This window comes from Bidens hawaiensis, unplaced genomic scaffold, assembly GCF_021521415.1.
Source record: "Bidens hawaiensis isolate Kalapana, Puna unplaced genomic scaffold, B.hawaiensis_p1.1 tig00011151_1, whole genome shotgun sequence".
In the NCBI taxonomy this organism is placed as follows: domain Eukaryota; kingdom Viridiplantae; phylum Streptophyta; class Magnoliopsida; order Asterales; family Asteraceae; genus Bidens; species Bidens hawaiensis.
The window spans coordinates 86,345-107,181 of record NW_027491863.1 but is presented as its reverse complement, the minus strand read 5'-3'; the positions used below and the strand labels follow the sequence as shown (position 1 = coordinate 107,181).

General features: G+C 41.2%; 1 pseudogene across 1 annotated transcript; it reads right to left on the bottom strand.

Moving 5' to 3' along the window:
- Positions 1–2,711: 2,711 nt before the first annotated feature.
- LOC143537209 (uncharacterized) lies at positions 2,712–19,683 on the bottom strand (annotated as a pseudogene). The gene is made up of 14 exons (XR_013136006.1): positions 19,575–19,683; positions 6,238–6,332; positions 6,033–6,146; positions 5,846–5,950; positions 5,690–5,761; positions 4,981–5,318; positions 4,812–4,880; positions 4,605–4,695; positions 4,428–4,498; positions 4,235–4,336; positions 4,023–4,140; positions 3,855–3,914; positions 3,245–3,355; positions 2,712–3,007 (listed from the first exon to the last, which is right to left on the bottom strand). The product of XR_013136006.1 is annotated as an uncharacterized LOC143537209 (transcript).
- Between the last annotated feature and the right edge of the window lie 1,154 nt (positions 19,684–20,837).

The following is a 20,837-nucleotide window of genomic DNA, read 5'->3' as shown; positions in this document are numbered from 1 at the left end:
ACCCAAATGTTAAAAAAATATAAAAACAAACTAATATATATGTATTAAATTAAAACAAAACTACGTTAAAAATAAAATAAATCATCATAAAATAGAAAATGATTAAAAACAAAACTTTAAATAAACTCCCGTAACACGATAGGATCAAACTAGTAAAATATATTCTATGAGATGATTTCATCACTAACAAGTAACAAACAAACATACCTAATAATATAGATAAAATCCAGGATCAAATTTGGGTATGGGATTGACCAATTTGAGTGAGGAAATACAATGGTTGTCGATGCTTAGATCTAATCGGTTATCATACACGGCCTTCAAGTAAGGATATATGGAAGAAAATTGCAAATTGAAACTAAAACTACATATTTGGACAAACCATAAAAACGAAAATCGCTGTTCACTGAAAAAAGTATTATAATAAAAAAATAGCGAAAATACATGTTTATCTCTCACTTAACGATTAAATTTTAACGAGGTTAGTGATTTGATTGTAATCGGAAAGAACTGGGAAACGTGAAGGGTCCATATGCAAAAAATAAACTTTTTGGACTAAATTCGCATTATTTGTCAAACCACAAGGACTAAAATGACACTTTACTCATTTGAAAATTAAACGGAGTTTGAGGTAAATCAAATAAATGAATTGATAGAAAGTCTTTCCCAGAAATTTCATGGCAAACTAGATGGAATAAAAGTATCCCTTAAAAAATTAAACATTTTTGTTTGACGGTTTTTCCTTGATAGATTACTGACTAGAACTAATTTATCAAATAAAGGGTTAGATGTGTCATGTATTTTATGTTCGTTTTGTTTTAGAGACACTGAAACGACTCTTCATCTCTTTACATGTTGTGGGTTAGCTTTCTAAAGTTGTCCTTAGTGTTTTCTGGCTTCATTTAGTCGACCACTATGGAACGTAAGAAAGTTAATTCTTGGTTGGATCAAATTCCTTTATCAAATAAGAAGAAATCGTTGGTGGAAGGTATTCTTTGTACTATGTGGTGTGGGACTATGGGTTATTTGGAAGACTAAAAATAGACGATTTTTAAAGCGGACGAGTTGAATACGGAACTTATTCAAAACCCTCTAGAAGATACCTGACATCGTCGTCAGAAAAATGTCAATTATTGCGTTTAACACGAAAAACAATTGGAAATATATGATTTGATATTGTATTTTTTTTTTATAATAACGAAATATATTAACATAACATGTAATACTAAAACTTTGTATTAATTTGACCATAACAATGTCAACGTCCATCCATCACATTCACAATCAAGTCCATGAGATGTAGGTTATGTTCACATATCGACAAGTGTTTGATGTTTTACTACAATATAATATACGTATAAATTATAATGTTCTAAACACCAATTTGTTGTTTAATTACTTCGTGTCACCAATGTGATGATTTATTATGTCTGGGAAAGAAACCTTTGTAGATGTGGACAAGATAACTTATTACCCTTTTTTTTATATATTATTTAACATATGTTATGCCCAAAAATATTAAATATCATTTACGAAAACTTTCATTACTAAATTGATTTGTTTCAAGAGAAAATTAAAAGGTTGTTCATTCATGGTTTGATTTTCGCAGTCTGTCGTTTTAAAAGCGTGGGTCAGATTGAAATATTGATCGTGCACCTCAAAATGACCATCTAATATTTATATGTTTTTTTTATTTTTATAAATATGTAGTTACATGTATGTATTATTATCATGAATCGTCTCTATCCGTTAACTACGAAACTATTGATTTTGAAAAGGAAAAAAATTGAGTTCAAACCGTCCACTCAAATCATTAAATAGGATGATATACTATTTTCCAAAACTATAGCCAATAGTTTAGCTTAAAATTATATTCAAAACCGATCAAATCGAACAATAAACACCTAGATTTCGAATATGAATTTAAATTCCATGTAGGAGCGAATCATATTTTGGACACATGAGATGAGATTCCATTTAATATAAATCAAAGCCAATAAAACCAATTAAAAGAAGCCGTCTTTATTTCTTTTTATATTTGGTAAATAGTTAATAAGAAAATATGATTATTAAAACTATAATATTATTATTAATTCATTTTCTTACTAAACCACTTTTAAAAGTTGCAAACACTTATCTATATTTTGAAAATACCTTCTATTAGTTTTTTTTTCATATTTACATTATAACCTATTTTTTATGAAAGTGAATTTGTCTCATATAAATGTACTATTCATCAATTGTACATATTATTAAGTTTTGAGTACAACACCATAAAGCGTTATTAAAGATTTGGGATCTTTATGCAATAATACATCTTTTATGTAACTAATATATCTTTTGTATATAAATCATACGTCATAACTAACCGATGATAGTTGCCACATCCTTCTTTTGTAACTAGGCAACACAATTTTGTATATGGCATATCAATTAACTTCATTCGTCTCTTAGTAAAGTTTTTTAATTAACCGAAATAGTGAAAACGGATTCCCAACATGTGTCAAAAAAACAAATAAACATGTGCGCCGCAACACGAGAGGTACGAAAACTAGTCAACATAAAGTATTATCTAAATTCACAACTTTTTAATTTTTATATGAATCAGTTAAAATTATTCACATTAAATTATTCTAACTTTAGAGTGAGCACAAGCTACACAACTCAAAACAATGATATTCACATTCCTACAAACTACATGTAATCAAACAATTGATGTTAATTGTTTATTGTACGTATGAATTGACATTTTACATACAAGACACTCTAGACCAACCGCCACCGCCAGCGGCAATAGCACAGGCGGTAGGATGGAAAACACAATCACAACCTGAAAGTTGATCTATGCAGCCACACAGTAACAGAGATGCAAATTAGTAAGACTGTACATACAACATCAAGAACCACCATGCTCCTGAGTGGCTATCAGTACTTGCTCTTCTGTTGTCATGCCAATGATCTCGTTTGCGCGCTTCAAACCAACACAGTAATACCTTCCAATTGAATCCTACATTCAATTATTCATAAAACCATTATATTTTAGAATTTTCTACTAATTAGTGCGTAAAATATACTTATAAAAATTATATTTTTTTATAATAAAAAAAACGATATATTAAAAATACATTTTAGGCGACTTTGGACCGGTTTGGCCTTTTCAACCCATTTGACTTGTTTCTTTTTTAATCTATGTATATATATACTTTATTTTACCAATTTGACTTTGGAAATTATGCAATCTCACCCTTGCAACAATGCCCATCTTTTCTAACTTGTGGACTGCATCATGCACATCGAAGTTGCAGCTTGCACCGAACTCCTCTTTAATTAGTTCCTCACATTGTAAATCAAGATCCTATAATAATATCACAACTCAATAATCAATATACATGTTATAGAGGGAGAGAGAGTTCGGGTCAAATAAAAAGAGAATTTTATTAGAAGCGTATGAAGTAATTTAGTTCATCACTAATCTAATGCTTAAGATTAAGGCGGCGGTGAGATTGTAAATAATAAAAAGTTAAAAATGGTTGGAGGGGCAAAAAAAAATCTTGGTTTTTTTTTTTTTTTGAAATCTAGTTCCACGTGTGAACTCAAAAAGTCTACATACTAAATTATAATTTTTTTTCTAAAATACAACATCTCTTGAGAACTTTATTATCTTTAATGCGAGTATAGTATTGATGTAAACAATGTCTAAACTAATTACAAAAGTGCGTCAAAGTTGTCAAGATTTGACGCATGAACAGATTATGCGAATATAAAACCACTTGTAACTTAACAATGCATATACCCTAGCAAACATGGATTTATGATAAACAACAACAAGCATATTAATTACTATTCATGTATACCTGTAAAGTCGCTTTGCCTTGTTCCATCAATATAAAGAAAGACAATATCACCTCTTTTACCTGCAAATGATCAAGAGAAGATTTACACTTCTTAAAAACCTAACCGAGACACCCCTTTGTGATGCTAAAAAACAGGAAAGTAAACAAAAAAAAAGTGTAAACACTTGCTTTTTGTTGAATGACATCATCACACAAATGAAGGAGAGTGCCTTTTCCACTATCCAGTTGTTTGTCATACATGGATTGAGTAATTAAGTTTTGATATGCAACCATATTTGCCTGAAACCTACAAACAATCATATCAGTATTATTACCTTTAGCAACATAATTAACATCCATAGGATGAATATTAACCGCATAATGCGAACATCAAAACTCACGTGAAGTATATTTTAGCACAGTAACCGATAACCGTAGAGAGAACAGCAAACATGACCCAAAAGTCAGCTTGAGGTGTCTCAACTGAACCTATAACAGCCACCTAAAAAAGGCATCGTATTTTAATCAATTGTTGCATTTTAACAAGGGTATGTGTTATGGTGACTTGTATCACATGGATTATAAGAACTAAACAGCCCAACTACAGCCGAAATAAGGAATTTCACCCAATCCATAGGAGTCAAACTTGGATTTTTCTTCTCTGGCTGTCAATAAGAAATACAAATTTTAAGTTATATAAAACAACAAACTTGTAAAATAATATTGCCACAAATAATAATAATAATAATAATAATAATAATAAACACTCACTAGGACTAATTCCATATCTGCCATTGGGATGTTTTTGAAATGCTTGACGTGGATTCCCCGTTCTTTTTCTCCCTTATTGGTGCTCGCTCGCCTGCATATTAAATTATCAAAGCGTTACGGTTTTCATATCATATGTAGTAAATATACAAACTCTTGTTGCCATTAAATTTGTATCCAATAATATATAAGTTAATAAATAAGTCGTACCTGTATACGACAATTATCCTATCAAATGTAGGTTCTTGGATTGTAATCTTACTTGCCAAATTCCTTAAACTGGTGGTAAAAATCAAACACAAGGAAATTGTAAAAATAAGCAAAATGCATAAAATGATAAAATTCAAAAATAATTTAGACTTAGCTCACAAGTCATAACCTGATCTCCAAGTTCTCAATCCGGACCCGTTCAACACATAAATCATCGGGACATTCTTCATTAGTAATTTCATCATCTTTCTTTGGGTCATTCTTAATTCGCACACTCGATTTTTTAGAAAATAGCTTTCCTAGCCTGCAAGCATTATGAGAATTTAATATATTAATAAAATCTGAATGTAAAAAGATATTTAACTTAATAAGAAAAATATTTGTAAGAACTTGCCTTGTTATTCTCATAATCGCGGCCCATAGACGTGAAATAATCATGTCCAGCTTTTCCATTATAAAGTAATCGGTAGTTTTATCGATTCCAATGCCCCGTCGAAAGATTACATACTACAAATCGTTTTGTTGAACCATTCAGCCAGAAGTTCGTTTATTTAATAAACGAACAAACATGAACACATTTCTCATTTGTTCATTTATGTTCGTTATTTTACGTTTGTTTACGTTCGTTTATATATATTCAATTTTTTAAGACTTGTTACAATTTACTTTCAATTGGTTTTCGCATCATTATCTTTGTTAAGTTATGTTCAGTTACATTAGTCAACCGTTCGTTTATATTGTTAACGAACATAAACAAAAAAACAAACACGTTCGTTTTCTTAACGAACAAACACGAACAAGAAAACCCTGCTCGTTTAACTGTCCGTATTCGATCGTTTGGTTACAGTTAAATAAACAACCGTGATTTATAGCAATACCTTATCAGCAAAGTCAGGAAGATTATCATGGTGATGCTCTTCAAAGTAACGTTTCAAAAGATTCTTATCAATCTACAATAAACATTAGCAGACATAAAGACAATAAGTATAATTTATAACACCTAATATAGTAAGCTATGTATCACTGCATCAAACCTTGGATTCATCAACTTTGATAGGAAGATTTAAAAGATACTGGCCCGATAGTGCAATGTCTATTTCCTCATTGGAACAGATCTTAAAGTTACTTTTCTCCATCACCTGCATTCATAAAAGCTGAACTTTAAAATATATAACATATTGAAAATTAACTAATTTTTTTTATTGGATTTGGTCATATTACCCTAAACATATATGTGAGGAAATTTTGTTCAAGAACATCAATTTCGTGTTCTGATAGGTTTTGTTGGTCCAGCTTCTGGGCCCCGTGAACAGGATCGAAGAGCGAATACAGTTGCTGTAAGTATGAAAACCACAGAATTTAATAATTTAAAACCAACATTTTTAAAAAATCTTGAAAAATTTTGTTTTATAGCATGAATTAATACCATGAGATCTTCAAATTGAAGAAGATACCATGCTCAAATTGTGTACTTAACTCTCTTGCAGAGCTTCAAGAATTCTGTTCGGTCAGTTTTGCGTTCTGCAATGATTAACTTATTTAAAAGCTAGAAAATTTATATTTAAATGGTAGAATAAGAATTATATATCACATTATTTTGTTGATGCTTGAAGAGGTAGATCCCCGCAAAGCCCAGTTGGATCCGCAAGACTCACCTTGAAGAGGTACGTCTGCGTAAAGACCAACTGGATCCGCATGACCCACCATACTCAGAGAGATGAAGACCTTACACGCAGTAAGCCAGCTGTTCCCGCAGGAAAGCCTCCCTTGGTACAGTACCCTGCCTGTCCCCGCAGTTGTGGGTACAGGCCAAGAAGGAAGGCCACCCGCACTAACAGTAAGGCTACACGCATAAGGCACTAACTCTTAATACTTCAGTAATGTCACCTGAAGAAGGAATGAGCACGGCGGGAATATTCCCGCCCAAAAGAGCCAGTCCGTACGCTTCTAGAATTTGTACTATACCTACCAAGGTATGGACAAATAGACAAGATCTGACAAAAGCGACCCATGAACCAATCACAGGGTGACAGCTCACCGACAATAGTACGAGGAGGAGCACGCTCCAGTACAAAATGTCACTATCAGCCGTTGCCTACCCACCAACTCCCATCGTGACACGAACATAGCCCATGGTTGGTGGAAAAGGAATATTATATACAGCTGGCCGTACCTGCTTGGAAACCTACCTTCGGCTATAAATACTCCAACACCTTGGAACGGAATCATGATCTTCTCTCTAGCTATTTCTCTCTATATACACTTATATTCAGAGTAATCTAGTCTGATTCTCACGCCGGAGGGTGGTCACAAGGAGGAACCCCCCCCCCCCCTTCTCAGTGACGAGCTCCCGGTGTCTGTTTTGCAGGTTGAGAAGAATAACCATCTTTGCCGGACCTAACCCTCGTAGGAAACATCTACTTAACCTTAAGATTATCCTTAATCTGCCGGGGTCACTTAGTGTTTCTTCATTGGCGCCATCAGTGCATTAAGCTAGAACTAATTCTTCTTTTTCTCAGTTTTTCAAACTTCTGGAAAGATGGTTAAGGTTACTCTGATGCCAAAGCCACCGAGTGACCAAGAAACTCCGGTAACCACAACCCCAGCTACTGGGGGAACACCGGTGAATACACGATTTTTACGAACACTACCCCGGTTACCCAAGCCGGGGCAAGTGCAGTAAACAATCCTCCCCTGGGATTCATTGATACCCAGTTGGAGAAACAACAGACGAGGCTTCCCCGACAAACACTAGATCAAGTTAAAGCTTGGGCGGAAGCACGTCAGAAAGAATTCCAAACCGAGTTGGACGAACGTTTACGTTCACTCCAACAGGCCAATGACGAATTCGGAAGCACTCGACAACAGCTCAACATGAGCAATGATTGCGAGTATGCGGATGATGAAGATTGGGAAGAATCTGACAGTGACGCAAACCCTCGTCATAAGGCGAAAGGGAAGCGTAAAGAAGCAGACTTCCACTCGAGAAGGAATTTCGAGGGAACCTTCAAACCAAAGAGCACGGGGGGAAACCCACGTGACTTCTCCAAAACTTTCAGACCAACTGTTGCGAATGCGGGAACGTCCAAATTTGCAAGGGACATTGCGGAAGCAATCGCTCCGAAGAGTGCCAAACAGATGTCCAACATAGGCACTTACGATGGCATATCTGACCCGGACGATCACTTGAACAGATTTATAGCGGGGGCAACCGTCAGTAATTGGACGGAACCCACATGGTGTTACATGTTCCAGATGACGCTCGTCGGGGCAGCCAGAGCGTGGTTTGATCGTCTACTGGTACACCACATCTATGATTGGGTAGACTTCCAGCACAAGTTCAGCCAGCACTTCAGTCAACAAAGAAAATATACTGAAGAGCAATGGACGATCCTCAACTGCATCCGTGAGGAAGACGAATCTTTGCTAGACTTCATCACTCGCTTCAACTCAAAGAAGCTAAGTCTGGGCACTATTAGCGAAGATCTTGTTCGCGCCGCTTTCATCCAGGGCGCTGAGTACCCAGAGCTCATCCGCACGTTGACGGGTAAAGATGGCATGCCATCAACGTGGGATGCCATCATGACGGCAGCTAAACGCTTTGCCGAGACGGAGAAGCAACTGGGTAGAAATCTTCCCCAGAGCACAAACCTCTACAAGCAGAGAACAAGAGAAAATAACGTCCGTACCGCCCGACAAAATAAAAAGAGGAAGCTTGGTATTTGGCAGTCAAGGATAAACTTTGACACCTCATCCAGCTCTCGCCCTCTCTTAGGCGGAAGAGACAACACGCACTCGTCGAACCGGAATCCCAGATAGACGCCACTCACCAAAAGCGTCACCGAGATATTTGCCACCGAAAAACTCCCATGGCCAAAGGCTCCAATAATCCGACAGCGTCATAACGCTGATCAGAGCAAATCCTGTGACTTCCACGGGACAAAAGGCCACACCACGGAGGAATGCACATCTTTGAAGGATATCGTCGAAACATTCGTCAAAGATGGGAAACTCACACACCTCGTGGCGTCAATCAAGAACGGAGGGAGGAATGACAATCGGTACAAGGGCAATGGACGAAAGCCCGTCGAAATCAGCATTCACATGGTTCATGGCAACGTCAGAGGAAGAAAACGACGAACAACAGAGCCAAGTGCGTGGAAGGAAGCTGAAGTGCGCTTCCCGCGTGTGCCAGGAGGGCCCAACAAAGAAGGCCCCATAGTCATCAAAAGCCAGCTGGGGCACTACATCACCTCCCGCACTCTTGCTGATAATGGCGCTTCGTCAACGGTCATGTATAGGCAGTTCTTCGACAAGCTAGACAACGAAGACAAAGAACGCCTAGCAACGGTTTACGCCTCGATGGAAGGGTTTGACGGCAGCACAAACACCCCCTTGGGTATCCTATCTTTCCCCGTCACTCTCACGGACGGGAAGTACTCCCGCACAGAAGACGTGGACTTCGTTGTAATGAGGAAGCCACACCACACATACGACATTCTCTTCAGGAGAGATGGGATGGCAAGATTTAATGTCGTGGTGTCTTCGGTCCATGGTATGATGGGATGGCCAACAGCTGAGGGCGTCGCGATGATCACGGGTATTCCCCAGGTATGCATCGCATTTGTCTCATCTAAACCCAAACCAAAGATGGCTAAACCAACAACCTTTGAGCCAGAAGAATGGGCCTTTAATGGCAAATACCATGACCAGGCTGTTACCATTGGACCAAAGATAACTAATCCCACACGCACCTTACTCAAACGCTTGTTGCAAAAAACGCCGACATCTTCGCGTGGACACCAGCTGACATGACTGGTGCACCTCGAAGTAAGGCTGAGCATAAGCTCAAGTGTGACCCAGAGTTTGCGCCGGTCATACAAAAGCGTCGCGTAATGGGTGCGGAGCAGGCTAACGTGTGTAGAACCCAAGTCAAGGAACTCCTTGACGCAGGCATCATACGCGTTAGTAAATATCAAACATGGGTTGCAAATCCTGTCATGGTACCGAAATCCAACAAACAATGGCGCATGTGCATAGATTTTAAAGACCTAAACAAAGCATGCCCCAAGGATTGTTACCCGTTACCCGAAATTGACATTAAGGTAGATTCGTTAGCACCGTTTCGCCTTAAATGCTTCCTTGATGCATATAAAGGGTTCCATCAAATCCACATGGCTGTTGACGATCAGGATAAAACCGCATTTCGGACGCCCGATGGCACATTCTGTTACCAAATGATGCCATTCGAACTAAAGAATGCCGGATCCACATACCAACGCCTGATGGACAAAGAGTTTCATGCCCAAATCGGGAGGAACTTGGAGGTTTACATGGATGACTTGGTCATCAAAAGCCTCGAGCCAGAGGCGATGTTGAAAGACATCGAAGAAACTTTCAACACGCTCAGAAAAATAAACATGAAGCTCAACCCGAGCAAGTGTTCCATTGGGATGGAAGAAGGGAAGTTCCTAGGAGTCATCGTTACCAAAGATGGCTTCAGAGCGAACCCTGAAAAGGTCGAAGCCATTATGAAAATGGAATCACCTACTACCATCAAACAGGCTCAGACACTGAATGGACGACTAGTCGCACTTAACCGCTTTTTGGCAAACCATGCGGATAGGTCGTTCCCATTCTTGTCAACATTGAGAAATTGCTTGAAGAAAACGCACTTCCGCTGGACACCAGAAGCGGAAGCAGCTTTTCAAGAGATTCGGTCACGCTTGATCGAACTCCCAACGCTCACAGCACCAGAAGGGGGGGAGGAATTAATTCTCTACCTCTCCGCCACAGACAGAGCAACCGGGGCAGTCTTACTAGTAGAACGAAAAGGCATCCAGATGCCCATCTACTATGTAAGCCGCGTCTTAACAGACGTGGAAACCGGGTACTCTACCCTGGAAAAATTAGTCTTAGCGCTTGTACAGGCTTCACGCAGGCTAAGACGATATTTCCAAGGTCACCCAATCACCATTCTCACCAACTTCAAACTTGCAAACGTTCTAGGCAAACCCGAATTGTCGGGGCGCCTAGCCAAATGGGCAATTGAGTTGGGGGAATAAGCGATAAAGTACAAGCCAAGACCAGCCATAAAAGGCCAGGTCTTGGCCGACTTTATTGCGGAAGTCCCCGCATCGCGGGAAAAAGAGTGCCAGGAAGAGGCTCAACCCTCTCCAGCACAAGACATTAACGATGTCTGGTGACTCTATACTGATGGAACAGCCAACAACGAAGGTTCAGGCGCAGGGTTGAAACTAACTAACCCAGCAGGCCAAGAATACACTTACGCTATTCGGCTGGATTTCCCAAGTACGAATAACGAAGCGGAGTACGAAGCATTCTTGGCCGGATTAAGAATTGCGCGTAAGATGGGGGTGAAAAACTTGGAAGCCCACGTGGATTCCATGCTAGTAGCCAGCCAGATTAACGGGACGTACACGGCCGTGAACGACACAATGGCCCTGTACCTCGCACAAGCAAAAACCCTTATGCGCGATTTTAACGATTGCAAAGTTGTGCACATCAAGCGAAGCGAAAACAAATTTGCGGATGCGTTAAGCAAGCTTGAATCGTTAGCCTTCACCCACTTGGGAAAGGACATCCGCGTTGAACTTCTTGGAGCACCATCAGTCCCGCACAAGGAAATTTGTGTCATCCAAACCGGCACGGAAACATGGATGACACCAATCATAAATTACCTTGCAGCGGGTGTACTACCAGAGTCAAAGACACAGGCAAGAAAGATACGCTGTAAATCACTGAACTATCAACTTGTTGATGACATACTTTACATGCGTAATTTTCTTGGCCCACTCCTCAGATGCGTTGACGACCAAGATGCCGACTACCTCCTAAGGGAAGTACACGAAGGCATCTGTGGAGTACACGCAGGTCCACGCGCAGTTGTAGCTAAGCTAAACAACGCGGGATACTTTTGGCCGGGGATGCACACGGATGCGCTGGCCTACATCAGAAAATGTAGGTCCTGCCAGCTTTACGCACCCAACACGCATCGCCCGAAGAACGAACTTCTTCCAGTCACTTCTTCATGGCCATTCCAGAAGTGGGCCATCGATGTGACAGGCCCATTTCCCACAGCAGCAGGGAACGTTCAGTTCCTAGTGGTAGCCATCGACTACTTCACCAAGTGGATAGAAGCAAAACCCCTAGCCCAAACAACCGCAAAGCATATCAAAAAATTTATTTAGGAATTTATTATTTGTTGTTTTGGACTTCCACAGAATTTGGTGAGCGATAACGGCACCAACTTTGCTGACTAGAAGCTATAAAAGTGGCTGAAAGAGCTTCAAATCACCCACACCTTTACCTCAGTGGCACACCCACAGGGTAATGGTGAGGTGGAAAGAGCAAACAAGAGCATCGTCGACGGCATAAAGAAAAGACTGTTGGAGCATAGATACGGCTGGGTGGACGAAGTTCCACATGTCCTTTGGGCAAACGGAACGATGAAAAAAGCAAGCACGGGAGAAACCCCGTTCAGCCTCACCTATGGCACTGAAGCCATGGTTCCAGTCGAGATTGGTCTACCCTCACCAAGAGTCATAACTCAACCAGAAGACAATGATGCGGAAAGACGGTTAGACCTTATGCTAACCGAAGAGCGCAGAGACTTAGCCGCAGCGCGTGAAGAGAACTACAAGCGACAAATGCAAAAGTACTACAACACGCGGGTGAAACTCTGCAACTTCAATGTTGGAGACTACATACTGCATAACAACGAGGCTTCGAACCAAGAGCGCCCAGGAAAGCTGGCCCCGGTCTGGGAAGGGCCATACATTATTAAAGAAGTTCTGGGAAAGGGCGCATACCGGCTCGATGGCACCCCCATCCCAAGAACATGGAATGGAGCTCAATTACGCAGATGTTACATGTAGATCAATTCCAAACTTGTAAAGAAAAGGCCTAGAGCCACTTCTAATGGAAATGATTCTCCTTATCACATTGATGTTGATAGCCTTACCTTTATACTTATGAACTGACCACACTGATATGCCGGTATTCACCGCATAAGTGAGGGAGGAAGTAAGCCGTTGCGTGTGGAAAGCGGCACAACCCGCATAAACACAAAAACAGCAAATATTTCTAAGGGGAAGATGAGGAAAACCTTCACGCAGGTCAGACATAGATGAAGTTTGGTTATCCTACTAAGTGAAAGTGACGGTCCTACCCGCACAATCATGATAGAGGAAACAAAACATTAACCTATTATCTGACACGCGTCGAAAGGTTAACCTAGTCAAAACACTTAGAAAATTGCTAAGTTAAACAAAAATATGCATGAACAAATCATATAATGTTTACAAGGCAAGGCGCTAACAAAACATTTATATTCACATAAAAAGCTGTTCAAACATTACAAAATGGTTAGGTATCTACCCGCCTACAAAAAGTACAAATCTATCCTAACGGCTGGGAGGAATCTCAAGATTCAGGCTTCGGGACCACTCCCTCCAAACCCACTTGAACCCGCACCATCAGTTGTCTGCGGCTGTTCAAGGAAAGATTTGAGAACAGCTAGCCCGTCATCAGCAGCAGCAACTTCGCGCACCTTCTCCACAACCGGATGAGGGAAAGCAGCATACTGGTTTACAGCTTGGTCGTAGGCAGCTTCAGTATCAACATCATGTAGAGGAAATTTGGAAGGCGGGATGCCTTTCTCTGCAAATCCTAGACCAAGCAAGAAACTAGCTTTCTCTCCGTCATCATGAGAAGCGTTGAGGGCTGCACTCATGGCATCATCATAGGATGTGTTCGCGAAAATCCGATGCACAACCTACAAAAAAAAATATATAAAATAATTTTCTAAGTATAGAAAGCAAAAAGCGAAGGATAATTGAGTTGTGCGTACCTGCGGCAACGCTTCTCGCAGAAGCCAATCCTTATGGGACAGAGCCTCCTGAAGGGTAGCTTGAGCTTGATCGCGTGCGCGTTCGGCTTCATTCTTATTAAGGTTGGCAAGCAACACCTCCTTGGCAGTAGCTTCCTCAACGCCTTTAAGCTTGCGCTCAGTGCGATCAAGCACACCCTTTTGATCCAAGAGCTCCTGTAGCTTCTTGGCATCCTCCAAAGCCAAAGCCTCATGAGCCTGCTGAAGCTTCTCCAGTTTAGCTTTTGATTCTTCATTTTCAGCGCGTAGAGGCTCAGCAACAGCTTCAGCTTTGATGGCCCTTTCAGTAGCATTACGCGCCGTTTCCTTAGCCAACCTAAGTTGTTCATTAACAACTTGAGTAGCCTTGGAACGAGCCTCATGCCTGGCTTGGATTTCGGCCTCAAGATCCTTGAAGGCCTTTTCCTTCTCAGCAGCGGTGGCGGCAAGCTTCTTGTTTTCCTCCCACAGCGATCGCACCTGAGCCCCCTCCAAGCTACGCGCAGTCTTTAACTTGTCGTTTTCACGGCAAAGTAACTCGACACGCAGCTGCATCCGGGCGAGAAGGATTCGGAGCTCGGTAGACAACCGGCCTTCCTGGTAACTAACCATGGCCTCCCCCAACGCACCACTTGGAGCGGCATGGCGCGCCCAGTCGACGCAGTCTGCAGCTGTCCTTAGAGTCGTGCCTCGGCGGATATTCCACCTTGGAGCATAGACCTCATTGGAATCTGAAACTGCAACAACAAAAAACAGTTAAGAAAAAATGACAAGGAAGGATAACAGGCCAAAGTAACCCCACGCACCTGTAGGGTCGATAACAGGCCGATAGCCGCTAAACCCATCACCTGAACCTAAAGGATATCCATCCAAGAGGTCAAGGAGATGGGAAGGAGGCAAAGATGGGACTCCCTCATCAACTGAGGTAAGTCTAGAGGTCCCAACTCTAAACATACCTGAAGAACCGGCCAAGGACGAGGTAGTCGCTGACACCGAATGTGACACTGCAGAAGCCATTGAGGTAGAGACCATCGGAGATGAATTCATTTGAGATGAACTCATAACCGTGGTAGCCGCCGCAGATGAGCTCGCGGAAAAAGTCACCACCGGTCCGGTGAAGGATGTAGTGAAGATGGCACTGACGGCCGGCGGAGAAGTTGAACTGCTCAACGCAGCAAAACTGGACGCCATCGTTGGCACAGCGGCCATGACAGATGACGTTATAACCGGAACAGTTGCTTCAACAGTATGAGCAACTGAACCAGCACCAGAAACAGGCACAACCGCCTGGGTCATCGCCTCGGATAGGTTAACCAAACCTATCGTCGTGGGTCCTGAACCGCTTCCTCCCGCACCGCTCTCGAAAGCAGATAAGTCCACTCCTGCATGAAGAAAAACCAAAGATATAAAAAACAAAGGCGGAAGGAAATGCGGAAAAAGTACACAAAAAGTATATTTACTGGCTTTCTTGATCCTGAAAGACCTGACAGGCAGAGATGGACCCGAAGAAACTGGCCTCTTCACGCCAGTTACCTTCGCAGGGCTTGGTGCCTCGGAAGTGACAGCCGTTGTCTCAACCTCTGAGACAATGGCCTCGTCACCACCACCAAGGTTCCCCGCCGCCTCCTCACTTTCAGTCTCGGAATCAGACTGATTCCCCAAGTTAACGAAGGTAGCAACCTTCGTTTTGCCTTTCGCGCCAGCCGCCTTCTTCTTCCTCACAATAAAAGGCCCATCTGCGGATCCCTCATCAGAAGATGACAAGATCAGAGGAATTCCAGTAGAAGTTTGAGCATGAAGATGACGAGGATTAAAGAACTCCTTACATGGCCGAGTGGCGCTTAAATTCTCGTGGCCTGGCGGGTAGACCTCTACGAATCTATCCGCAGTCTGCTCCAAAATGGGCAACTCGTTCTCATCAAGATCACGAGTACCCAACCGCACGGGACCACCGGTCTCCCGCGGGTGCAAGAGCGACTGTAAGTCGTTCCCCTCTGAAATAAAAAGATAATGTTAGAAGAAAATCCTAAACCAACACAAAATACGGAGCATACCATAAGGAATATAGTCCAAACCGTATTCAAGGACGATGGGTATTTGCGGCGTCTCAGACCCGGCATCTTTCCACACGCGGCTCATCCCAAGCATCACCATCCCAGACTCCGCGAAACGATAAACCGGAGTCTGAATCTGGGAGATCTTGGTGAACCATTCTGTCTCCTGGTAATTGGAGGCGTGAAGGTTAGGAAGTGCCCTCCCATTATTGAACGTCATCGCGATGGGGACGACACGAGCGGAAATGTAGAAAAACTCCCGCTTCCAAGAACGAAGACTACGCTCAGTAGCGCAGATCTTCAAACCCTTGATCCGAGTAACAAGGGTATACCAACCCTGGATGCACCTCCAAGTATAGAAGGTCATCAGGCGGTCGACGCGAGGCTCGATACCCAAAATACGGCACACCCATTCGAAATGGCGAACTTTGGCAATTGTCATTGGGTGTACCTCCGTCAAATGAACACCGTGTTTCTCCAAAACACGGTACACGAACTTCGTTAATGGGAATCTTAGATTCCCATATAAGAAGAACGAAGCATAAACCCTATCTTGCCCTTAGGGGCATCGTACACCGTTTGGTTGGCCTCCGGAAACTCAAGCTCATAAGGCTCGAGCATGAACTTCTTGACGATGTAATGGTATACATCGACAGAAAGAATACACTGACACTCGCCAGCAGTACTCTTATCGTCCTTATCGGACGTAGACGTCGGGTTCTCGAGGTAAACGTCGGACTCCTCGACGTTAACCTCTGGGTCATGAGTAGAAGAAGACATTTTTTAGTGTTAAGAAAACGGTTTCAGGAGAATGCTGGCCGGAAAAGATGAGTATTCGCCGGAAATCGCTTAAAAGGAAAAGGAAAGGTGAAGTGAAGGTATGGGACGAGATACACCCTCTCCCCCTTATATACTCATCGCAATGAATGCGATGAATTTAATGCGGATGAGAGAGAAAGTGCAGGCGCAATGACACGGCGACACGTGTGGATAAAGCAAGCTGGCAACAGGTGTCGGAATGGCGCGTGTCATGAAACTCGCGCCCACGCGCCTGAAAAAGCGTCCTGATTGACCACATGCTGTCACGTCGTCATAACTTCCTGCACGTCCTGAAACCGTCAGAAGACGCCAACGTCCCTTCGACCGTTTGGACTGTCCTTATCCTTTCACAACTCTCCGAATTCCAAAAAGATTCAAAAATAAGAGGGAATATACCCCCTTACCTTGGAAAGCAAGAAACCATAAGACAAATGCGGGTACAGTGTCAAGGCGAAACCCTTCACATACTTAGCACTTGCAGGGAATTGAAGCCAAGAAGATACCTTGGAAAACAAGAAACCATAAGACAAGTGCGGGTACAGTGTCAAGGCGAAACCCTTCACATACTCAGCACTTGCAGGGAATTGAACCCAAGATGGATCTTATGGGTCATGCTTGCAGAAAGGGAAATAACACCCCCGCATGGCGGGAACGTTGAGAACTAGATTGTTTGAAGCTTCAAGGTGGAATTGGTTGTTTAACATAACTGATCACTATGTCTAAAACTACCAATACCCCGTGGAGAATCTACACAAGTGAAACTCAACGCTCCCGACTTGCGGAGAGGTTACGCATCTACCCGCATCATACCCAAAGATCAGGCAGAAAAAGTCGGGAATTTTCTGCAAGTGACATTAGGAAAACTGCGGGAAGAATCCCCACGGAGAACCTTAAAAAACAAAAACCCCTTTAAAACCCCTTGCTTAAAGTCCAAAAGTTCACCTCACTTATTAACAATTCATGAGAAGAACAATGGACTGGGGGGACTTGAAGAGGTAGATCCCCGCAAAGCCCAGTTGGACCCGCAAGACTCACCTTGAAGAGGTACGTCTGCGTAAAGACCAACTGGATCCGCATGACCCACCATACTCAGAGAGATGAAGACCTTACACGCAGTAAGCCAGCTGTTCCCGCAGGAAAGCCTCCCTTGGTACAGTACCCTGCCTGTCCCCGCAGTTGTGGGTACAGGCCAAGAAGGAAGGCCACCCGCACTAACAGTAAGGCTACACGCATAAGGCACTAACTCTTAATACTTCAGTAATGTCACCTGAAGAAGGAATGAGCAGGGCGGGAATATTCCCGCCCAAAAGAGCCAGTCCGTACGCTTCTAGAATTTGTACTATACCTACCAAGGTATGGACAAATAGACAAGATTTGACAAAAGCGACCCATGAACCAATCACAGAGTGACAGCTCACCGACAATAGTACGAAGAGGAGCACGCTCCATTACAAAATGTCACTATCAGTCGCTGCCTACCCACCAACTCCCATCGTGGCACGAACGTAGCCCGTGGTTGGTGGAAAAGGAATATTATATACAGCTGGCCGTACCTGCTTGGAAACCTACCTTCGGCTATAAATACTCCAACACCTTTGAACGGTATCATGATCTTCTCTCTAGCTATTTCTCTCTATATACACTTATATTCAGAGCAATCTAGTCTGATTCTCACGCCGGAGGGTGGTCACAAGGAGGAACCCCCCTTCTCAGTGACGAGCTCAAGGTGTCTGTTTTGCAGGTTGAGAAGAATAACCATCTTTGCCGGACCTAACCCTCGAGGAAAACATCTACTTAACCCTAAGATTATCCTTAATCTGCCGGGGTCACTTAGTGTTTCTTCAATGCTACTTTCTAAACAACTCATAAGCACTTAGAATTATCACTTAAAATGTATTACTCCCCAAGTTAACTTTTGAAACACTTAATGGCGATGACGCGAAGCGGAAGCTATGGCTGCAAACGAGTTAGGCTGCTTGCGAGCTACTTGAGATTGGATTGATAAAAAGCTACTCGCTAACATTTTTTTTTCAAAATATATAAAAATAATAAAAAATGTATATAAATTAATAAATAGATAATAAACGAGCCGAGCTCGAGCATGAAAAAACGACTCATGAGCCGAGCTTGAGTTTAAGAAAAAGAATTCGATACGAGCTAAGCTCAAACTCTTGTAAGTCAAAACCAGCTGAGCTCGAGCTTGAAAAAACGACTCATGTGCCGAACTTGAGTTTAAGAAAAAGAATTTGGTCCGAGCTAACCTCAAACTCTTGTAAGTCAAAACCAACTGAGCTCGAGCTTGAAAAAACGACTCATGAGCCGAACTTGATTTTAAGAAAAAGAATTCGATACGAGGTAAGCTCGAACTCTTGTAAGTCAAAACCAGCTGAGCTCGAGCTTGAAAAAACGACGCACGAGCCGAGCTCGAGCTTTAGAAAAAGAATTCGAAAGGGGCCTAATTCGAGTTCTCGTAAGTCAAAACCAGGTCAGCTCGAGGTTGAAAAAACGACGTGCAAGCCAAGCTCGAGATTTAGAAAAGGAACTCGAAACGAACCGAGCTCAAGCTTGAAAAAACAACTCGCCAACCGAAAAAGTTATAAAACGAGCTCGGCTCGTTTACACCCCTAGCGAAGCACAAAAGATAAACAGAGAGAAGCTCACAACATATTTTATATTAACCTAAATAAATAAAAAGTTACATATAAGTGGCCTTTTACATAGCATTCTAAATATAGAAGGTTCGCCAAATTCTCGAAATTATAGTCACAGCCAAGCCTAGTAATTATTAAATTAAGATAAGACCATAAATAAACAGAGAGTTTGACATAGTGGTATTAAAAAAAGTCAAAATAAAACCATATTAATCTTCTTCTTCTAGTATGATCAGCTATATATGAATAAACAGTACTCAATAACCTAACTCCATGAATATGATCATCTCATTCATAGTTTATTATTATTCAACTGCACAAGCAATACAAAAGGAAAATTACTAGTTACCGATGAGACCGGTGAGGTGCATGATGAGTCTAGGCTTTAAAATTGGGATAACGGCTTCACGCTCCAATCGAATCACTTCCTTCTTACTACTGCTGCTGCTACTGCTCATTTTTGTGTGTTTGTGTAATCAAAACCCTAGGTCTCTCAGGTGGTTCTTGTTTCAGACGTGAAGCTTAAGCTGCTGCCGACAATGAGAAACTAATTGACAAAATAAAGAAGAATAATAATTGATTCCAAAGATAACGGACAAGGAAAGAAAGAATAATAATAATAATAATAATAATAATAATAATAATAATAATAATAATGATAACAGTTAAACGGAACCAAACTAACGCCCACGTGTCAACTTTTAACCGACTATTTTACTTCTAACGCTTATTTAGGGAGTGTTTGGATTATGTTGTCAAAACCGCTCGTCGCTCGTTCGAAAATTGCTTGGAAAATACTCGTTTGTTTTTTTGTTTGATTGTTAACGAGCTGCTCTGTTTGGTTCGGTTTGTAAACGAGCCAAGCAATAAGCAAAGGTCTGCTCGGTTCGATTCGGCTCGAATATTTTTAATTTATTTTGTATATAATTATGTATGAACAAATATATAAATATTGAGACAAAACACATAAATAGAAGCTTACAATTATTTTAACTATTTTAAAATTTTTTCTATTCCGTCAATTTTATAGTTTTATTTGTTCGCTTTAAATTTTTAGAATATTATACGTTTGTTTACATGATCATTTTCTCACTTCAAACTTATTTTTAACAAAAATTTACCATCTATTACACGTTTGTCTAAAAAACTACTAATTTTATTCATAAATATATAATTTACAACCTTCAAACTTGTTTCTTATTGAAAGTTTTAAAGTGTAAAACAAATAAATAATGCTCGAAATCGCTCGATGTTCGATCGAAAAATGCTCGATTCGATTTTGGCTAGTTTCGGTTTTCGCTCGGTTCGAATTTCAGCCGTTCGGTTCGGTTGTAAACGAGTCAAGCAACGAGCAAGCCTTCGCTCGGTTCGGCTCAGCTCGTGAACATCCCTAGTTTGGATGAGCTTTTAAAATTGTTTTTTCAATACTTTTTAAAAGCAAAAGTAACTTTCGAAAATTTGAAAAACTTCAATTTGAAGTTTTTGAAGTAGCTTTGTTAAATACATTTTGCTTTTCAAAAAGCAAATAAGCAAGTTTTAAAAGCTCACCCAGACACTCAATAATAGTATTAAATTAAAGAAACAAATATGTATGGTTTGATATGTTAATTGT